We start from the raw sequence: 7,665 nt of genomic DNA, 5'->3' as shown, positions 1-7,665 counted from the left end.
ATTTTCCGGCCGGGCGTGGTGGCTCATGCCTGCAATCCCAGCACTTCGGGAGGCCGAGGCAGGCGGTTCACGAGGTCAGGAGATCCAGACCATTCGGGCTAACACGGTGAAACCCCGTCTCTACTAAAAATAAAAACAATTAGCCGGGCGTGGTGGCGGACGCCTGTATTCCCAGTCACTCAGGAGGCTGACTCAGGTGAATGGCGTGAACCCGGGAGGCGGAGCTTGCAGTGAACTGAGATCGCTCCACTGCACTCTAGCCTGGGAGACAGAGCGAGACTGCGTCTCAAAAAAAAATAAATAAATAAAAATAAAAATAAAAATAAATAATAATAATAATAATAATAATAATAAATTTCCAACTTTACCCACATATGTCAATCCGGTTTTTACTACACATAATATGCAGTTATACTTTGTGTTTTTTTATTTTTGTCAATGTTATAATTGCACATAAATAGATTTATTTGATAAATCAAATAAAATTGAAAGACATAATAAAAACTAGAAACACATTCTTTAGGTCTTACTTAACCTAAGGCCTTTTCCCAGAGACAACTATTTTCAAAAGTATCATTTATTTTGTCCAGGTATTTTTAAATAAAATAAAGATATTCCTTACGTTTTATTTCCCAATCTATCAAATTTAGACATCACTTATTAATTTCCTCTTATGCTAGGTAGTGGTTTAGCCATTTTATTTCAGGCATCTTTCCCTACCATTCATTAAGCCAATATAGTTACACCATAAGTGTGCATCAAATCAACAGACAGTGCTGATTTTATTTTTATGTATAATTGTGGTTTGTATTCAATCCAAGAATTATAGATAATATTTATTTGTATATTCCTATCATGTTTTTCTTGACATAAATAATTGCACTTTTCATTTGTTTAGATTTTTATGCATTAATTGTTATTTTTCTTTTCTAAATGCACCAACAGATTTGTTAAATGTTGGCGATAATTTTCTCAAATGCTCCAATATATATTGATAACATATAAATTGCATTTTTAGATTTTGCATGCTGTTCTGAGTGGTTATCTTCTGTGATCGATGCTTAACTGTCATCTTGGAGATCTGCTCTCCTCAAGTAATAGAGCAATGGTGCCAGATGGATTACCTGTCCTCCAGAAATTTAGTATGCTTGCTTGTGTTGCTCCTTGTTTGGTTGTCGATCGTCTTTTACCAGCTTTCTAAGTGCTTAGAAATTAAAATTTGTATATCATTTCTCATATTAGGAAAAAAGTGCCACAGACTTGGAAATGGGCAAAATATTGCTGTGTGTTCTCTTTCAGTGAAGTGCTGGGCATTGTCTGGCAAACACTTTCAGGAATGGCCTGAACTATACAGGTATGTTCCCTTAAAATTCTTTCCATTGACTAACCTATTTTACAATTGCATAGGGGTAGAAATCAAGGTGTAGAAAACTGACGGTCATTCAAATTATTTTTTTCCATAGCAATGCAAATGAATTTGTCTAGTAGGTAGAGATACAATTGATTTCTGCCTTAGAGAAAAGATGATCCCAAACATTAACTCATACCCCTCTAGTGGACAAAAATCTGGCATATTATTCAAATGACATATTGCTTTTACACAAAAGATGTGTGTATATATATATATATATATATATATATGTGTATATATATACATATATATAGTATATATATACGTATAGTATATATATATACTACACGTGTGTGTAGATATGTATACTACGGTTTTTACTACACATAATATGCAGTTATACTTTGTTTTTTTATTTTTGTCAACGTTATAATTGCACATAAATAGATTTATTTGATAAATCAAATAAAATTGAAAGACATAATAAAAACTAGAAACACATTCTTTAGGTCTTACTTAACCTAAGGCCTTTTCCCAGAGACAACTATTTTCAAAAGTATCATTTATTTTGTCCAGGTATTTTTAAATAAAATAAAGATATTCCTTAAGTTTTATTTCCCATAAAATAAAACACGTATATATATAGTATATATATATCTACACACACGTGTAGATATATATATACACGTTTTATATATATATATATAAAACGTGTAGTATATATATCTACACACACACACATATATATATATATTCAAATTCTGCTTTGAACTGGTGTTACCTTTCTTTCTATTTTTTGTAGAAATATAGTTTTGCTATGTTGCTCAGACTGGTCTTGAACTGTTGGTCTCAAGTGATCCTCCCACCTTGGCCTCCCAAAGTGCTGGGATTACAGGTATAAGTCACTGTGCAAAGCCTAAACTGACTAATAGGGAAAAATAAAATCTTAGATGTATTTTATATATTAATAAAAGTCACATTTTAATCTTTTGTTATATTTTGAAAAGTAACACTTCTATTTGAAAATATTTTGTTACAGTCTCCCACTAGATGGATAGCTATACAGGACAGAATAATTTTCTTTCAGTATTTTTAAGGCATTATATCACTGCTTTTTAGCAGATCAGAAACTTTATATCTTTTCCATTCACATGCCTTTGTATATCATCTGAATTCTTTTTCTCTGGGGCTTTTAGGGCCTTCTCATTTTTAAGAGTCTTCTTATATTTCCGGGTGTAAATTTTCAGAATCTACTGGGTATTCAGTAGTTCTTTAAGCCTGAGAATTCCGATTTTTCACATGAATATTCCTTTATCTATTTGAGACAACATGGAGTAGTGGTTACAAATGTAAGCATTACTATTAGACTACTTATTATTATTATTATTATTTTGTAAATTTCTGTATTCATATTCTTACTTTTCAAGAATTATTTCTTGAGCCGGGCGCGGTGGCTCAAGCCTGTAATCCCAGCCCTTTGGGAGGCCGAGACGGGCGGATCACAAGGTCAGGAGATCGAGACCATCCTGGCTAACACGGTGAAACCCCGTCTCTACTAAAAAAAAAAAAATACAAAAAACAACAACAACAAAAAAAAAAACTAGCCGGGCGAGGTGGCGGGCGTCTGTAGTCCCAGCTACTTGGGAGGCTGAGGCAGGAGAATGGCGTAAACCTGGGAGGCGGAGCTTGCAGTGAGCGGAGATCCGGCCAATGCGGAGACTCCAGCCTGGGCGACAGAGCGAGACTCCGTCTCAAAAAAAAAAAAAAAAAAAAAAAAAAAAAAAAAGAATTATTTCTTTTAACCTGATTTTTTTCTTCTGGTATAGTCTTTTTATGACAGAAATACATTGTCTACAGTTATGACTAGAATGGTAATTGGACAAAAAAGGATACAAAAAACGTAGCGTTAAGAGAACCTTTGTAATTCAAAGGACATGTAAAAATGCTCATTTTAGCTACAGTATCTGGAAAGAGAAGTGGTAGGAAATGGGGATGAAGAGGTAATATGTAGCTAGTGAATGAGTTATCTTCCCTATTATGTTATTATCCCTATAGTTTCTCAATCTGCTTTTTCTCTATCATGGTTTGTTGCTGTAACACAATGTCATCTTACCAAAATTTCTGTTCTTAAAACTTAGTATTAAATATTTATTTTCTGCTTCTTAAAAGTCAAATTTACTTCTAGTACACTTATCTTACCATCCAAAAATTGTTTTCCATTTGAAAACAAACTTTCACCATTGTTCCTTTCACCCACTCCCACTCTGCAGCCCAGCTTTCTACTCTGACATTTTACTGAGCAGTCTGGGCACTTACGCCAGTTTTGTATGTCACTAATAATGTGACCAGGCAAACTGCTTTAACTCCCTGGCCTCATTTCTAACATCTGTGAAATGTGGATAGTAATTCTTACCCTACAAGATTATAGATAATATTAGTTAATGTAATGTCCAAGTTAATTGGTATGCACCATCAAAATCATTACGGATTTTGCATGTTGTTTAGCAAAAGGTGGGATAATCAGTAGGATTCCCATAAACATCACTTCAATGAAAATACAGAGTCCAGAATGAAGGTCCATTTGGGAACAGATTTAGTAAATTATGGTTCCATTAGCACAGAGTACTCAAACTGCATAAATCATTTCTGTCCCATCAGTACACCAATGGCAGGAGCCCGACATGAAAGGGCTGTCAAGATTTTTATAAATTATCCTGCCTAATCTTTCATTTTTCAAAAAGTTATGTTCTATACCATGCAATTACATGGTTTGCATTTTTTGCTAGGTTCAATTGTATATCAATCTCATCTTTTAAATTCTTTAAAGACTGGAGCCTAATTTTAATTTTTTTATCCCTTAGAGTTTTTTGCAGAATATTAAGTAACTGCATTTAGTTATAATAATATTTATTAACTAGTAGGTGACAAATGTTTATCTGAAATTAAGAAAAGGAATCTTCTGCTTTTTAAGGGCAAGGTAATGTTTATTGGAATCTAAGGTATGGAACTGTGGAATGTTTCTGTTGGTAGAAAAAGATTAGTCTGGCCGGGCGCGGTGGCTCACGCCTGTAATCCCAGCACTTTGGGAGGCCGAGGCGGGCGGATCACAAGGTCAGGAGATCGAGACCACGGTGAAACCCCGTCTCTACTAAAAATACAAAAAAAAAATTAGCCGGGCGCCGTGGCGGGCGCCTGTAGTCCCAGCTACTCGGGAGGCTGAGGCAGGAGAATGGCGGGAACCCGGGAGGCGGAGCTTGCAGTGAGCCGAGATAACGCCACCGCACTCCAGCCTGGTGGACAGAGCGAGACTCCGTCTCAAAAAGAAAAAAAAAAAGAAAAGAAAAAGATGAGTCTGGCTTCAGTGAAATATAGTTGTAAGTCATTCAGTTTAAAGAAGGGTCCTGTTTTCTTCTTGGAACAGAACAGAAAAAGAGTGTTGTTGTCCCCTTCAAGGCCAGAGCTATTGTCAGCACGGCAGTTACCAGCTAAGTGTGGTTGTGTGCAACAGAAAGATAACTTCATTAGCATCATTTGTAAGAGTCAGCATGGGAGCACCAGTGAGGCCTAGAAGAAACAAAGTGTGGAACCTGTTCATCATCCTGAAGTACTCCCAGAGAAGTAATCAAAATCATTTGAGTGAATAAGTAATTTCTGGTGATGAAATTGAAATGATCCAGTGACATTATTACTTGGAGTATAACTATATATATATATATTATACAGAAATTAATGGATGCACAATTTTTATCCTGATGTTTTTATCATATTGAGATGATATGAGCATGTTCATTAAAGACTTTTTATGCATATTTTCAAAGACTGTATAATATTCTATTCAATAAACCATTGCCACTACACAACTTTTTTTGTAAAAAATAAGTTATAACTATGCCACTGATTATGTAATTGGGTAAAAATTTATGTTTTGTGGTCTCAATGTATATAAAATGGTTTTCTTAAAAAACTAGGCTCTTTCCATTTTCTTTCTTTCACCATGTATTAAAGTACCTATTTCTTTAGAAGTTTACCAATATTTAATGTTAAATGTATAAGCATTTTTAGTCACTATAGAAGTGAAATATAAACTTTTTCTTGATAACAAAACTGGAAAGAGCTTTTGGACTCTTTCTTCTTGGGGAAAGTTTAAAATTTTTCATGGGTGGGAAGAAAGGGATACATATGTATTTGAATGGCTAAATGGGCAGAGTGCAGTAAAGACTGCTTTTATCTACTAATATCTTTTCTTTATCAACAAATATTTTCGTTGTGAACATTGCTGCTTAGCTAAAGACTACATTCCCTATGTTCTCTGCTAGATTGAACCACATGATTACTTTCTCACGAATGAGATGTGAGTGGAAGTGATTATGTGCAAGTCTCTTCTTATCACTTTTCCCCCTTCTCCAAGGTTGAAATTAGAACACATACAAGTATCTAGAAATAGTCATTCTGGACCACTATAAAGAAAATGTCTGTTGAGGATGTCAGGGTGTTAGCTTTGAAAAAGCCTGTTAAAATGCAGATGAATGTGGAGGTGACATAATAGCCCTAGATTGCCTAATCAATTTTTCCCTACAAAAAGAAATAAACTTGTATCTTATTTAGCTTCTTCGAATTTGCTCTGTATGTTACAGATACCCTTATTAATTAAAAGGAGAAAATAGAGAAAAAAAAACTGATTGATTCTGGAAAATGCCAATGGTTTGTCTTTGTATCTATTTTTGAAATAGTAATATTTTTATATTATATTTTATTGTGTATTTTAATATATCTATGTTGAATTTTTAATATAACAATTTCCTTGGATATTTTTGCCATTTTACTCTTCCAAAGGAGCTTTAGAATCATTTTGTTCAGTTTTCATTGTATTAAATTGGGATTTATATAGAGTTGACCTTAGTTTTTAAATATTATCTTCCTATATTGAAGTTATATATTTTTCCTAACAAAATATATAACTCAATATATTAATGTATTGCTGCATATATATTAGTAATGTATAAAATTTCTCATTGTTTAGTTGTAAAAGTTATCTAAGCTATTTTCTAAATGTTTTCTGGAGTATACATGTGTACACTCATATTTGTTTAACATATATCCAATACAGATAGTTTTTAAATTGTTTTAAATAATCTGAGAAAATTTGTTTGTAAATATTGATATTTCAAATCCTTTTATTTCTTTTTTTAAGAGTTGATTTTTGGTTTTTATTGTTTTTTTTTAAATCAAAAATGTCTCAAATTTTTTCAACTGATTTTTAGACCTGTTGAGATGGTCATTTTTTTTTTTTTTTTTTTTTTTTTTTGAGGCGGAGTCTCGCTCTGTCGCCCGGACTGGAGTGCAGTGGCCAGATCTCAGCTCACTGCAAGCTCCGCCTCCCGGGTTCACGCCATTCTCCTGCCTCAGCCTCCCGAGTAGCTGGGACTACAGGGGCCCGCCACCTCGCCCGGCTAGTTTTTGTATTTTTAGTAGAGATGGGGTTTCACCGTGTTAGCCAGGATGGTCTCGATCTCCTGACCTCGTGATCCGCCCGTCTCGGCCTCCCAAAGTGCTGGGATTACAGGCTTGAGCCACCGTGCCCGGCCGAGATGGTCATTTTAAAAATGTGACCTGTCAATGTTTTAGTATATTTCCCAATATAAAATGAAGCATTTTTGATTGATCACTGTTAGGGACTGAATTGTGATCCCCCTCGAAAAGGTAGGTTGAAGTTCTAGCACCCAGTACTGCAAAATGGGACCTAATTTAAAAATAGGATCTCTGTGAACGTAATTAGTTAAGATGAGGTTACACTTGAGTAGGGTAGGCCTTTAATTCAATATGACCAGTGTCATTATAAGACGATGATGAAAAAAACAACTATCTGATGAGAAGGCAGAGATGGGCATTATTCAGCTGCAAGCCAAGGAATGTTTAGGATTGCCAGCAACACCAAAAGCTTAGTAAGCCTTGGAGCAGATGATTCCCTAGAGCTGTGAGACAGCATGGTCTTACTGACATCTTGATTTTGGACTTCTAGACTCCAGAGCTCTGAGACGATACATTTCTGTTACTTAAAGCCACTCAGTCTGGGATACTTCATTAAGGGAGTGTTAGAAAACTAACATACAATGTTTAGATCGACTTTCCAAATTTTTCTTTATAAAAGATATGATGTTGTAGAGTATTTCTTCTTCCTGTGCTTCTGAAACTGTCCCTATAAATTATATAAAGTTAATCAGAGAAAAAGAACGGGGAAAAAATGAAAATAAACCAAGCTTACAGCACATTCAATATTAAGCATTAGGTCAGCTCACTCTCTGACCTGCTTCCTC

This window comes from Rhinopithecus roxellana, chromosome 10 (genome assembly GCF_007565055.1).
Source record: "Rhinopithecus roxellana isolate Shanxi Qingling chromosome 10, ASM756505v1, whole genome shotgun sequence".
Taxonomy (NCBI): domain Eukaryota; kingdom Metazoa; phylum Chordata; class Mammalia; order Primates; family Cercopithecidae; genus Rhinopithecus; species Rhinopithecus roxellana.
Note: the sequence above shows the minus strand (reverse complement) of the source record.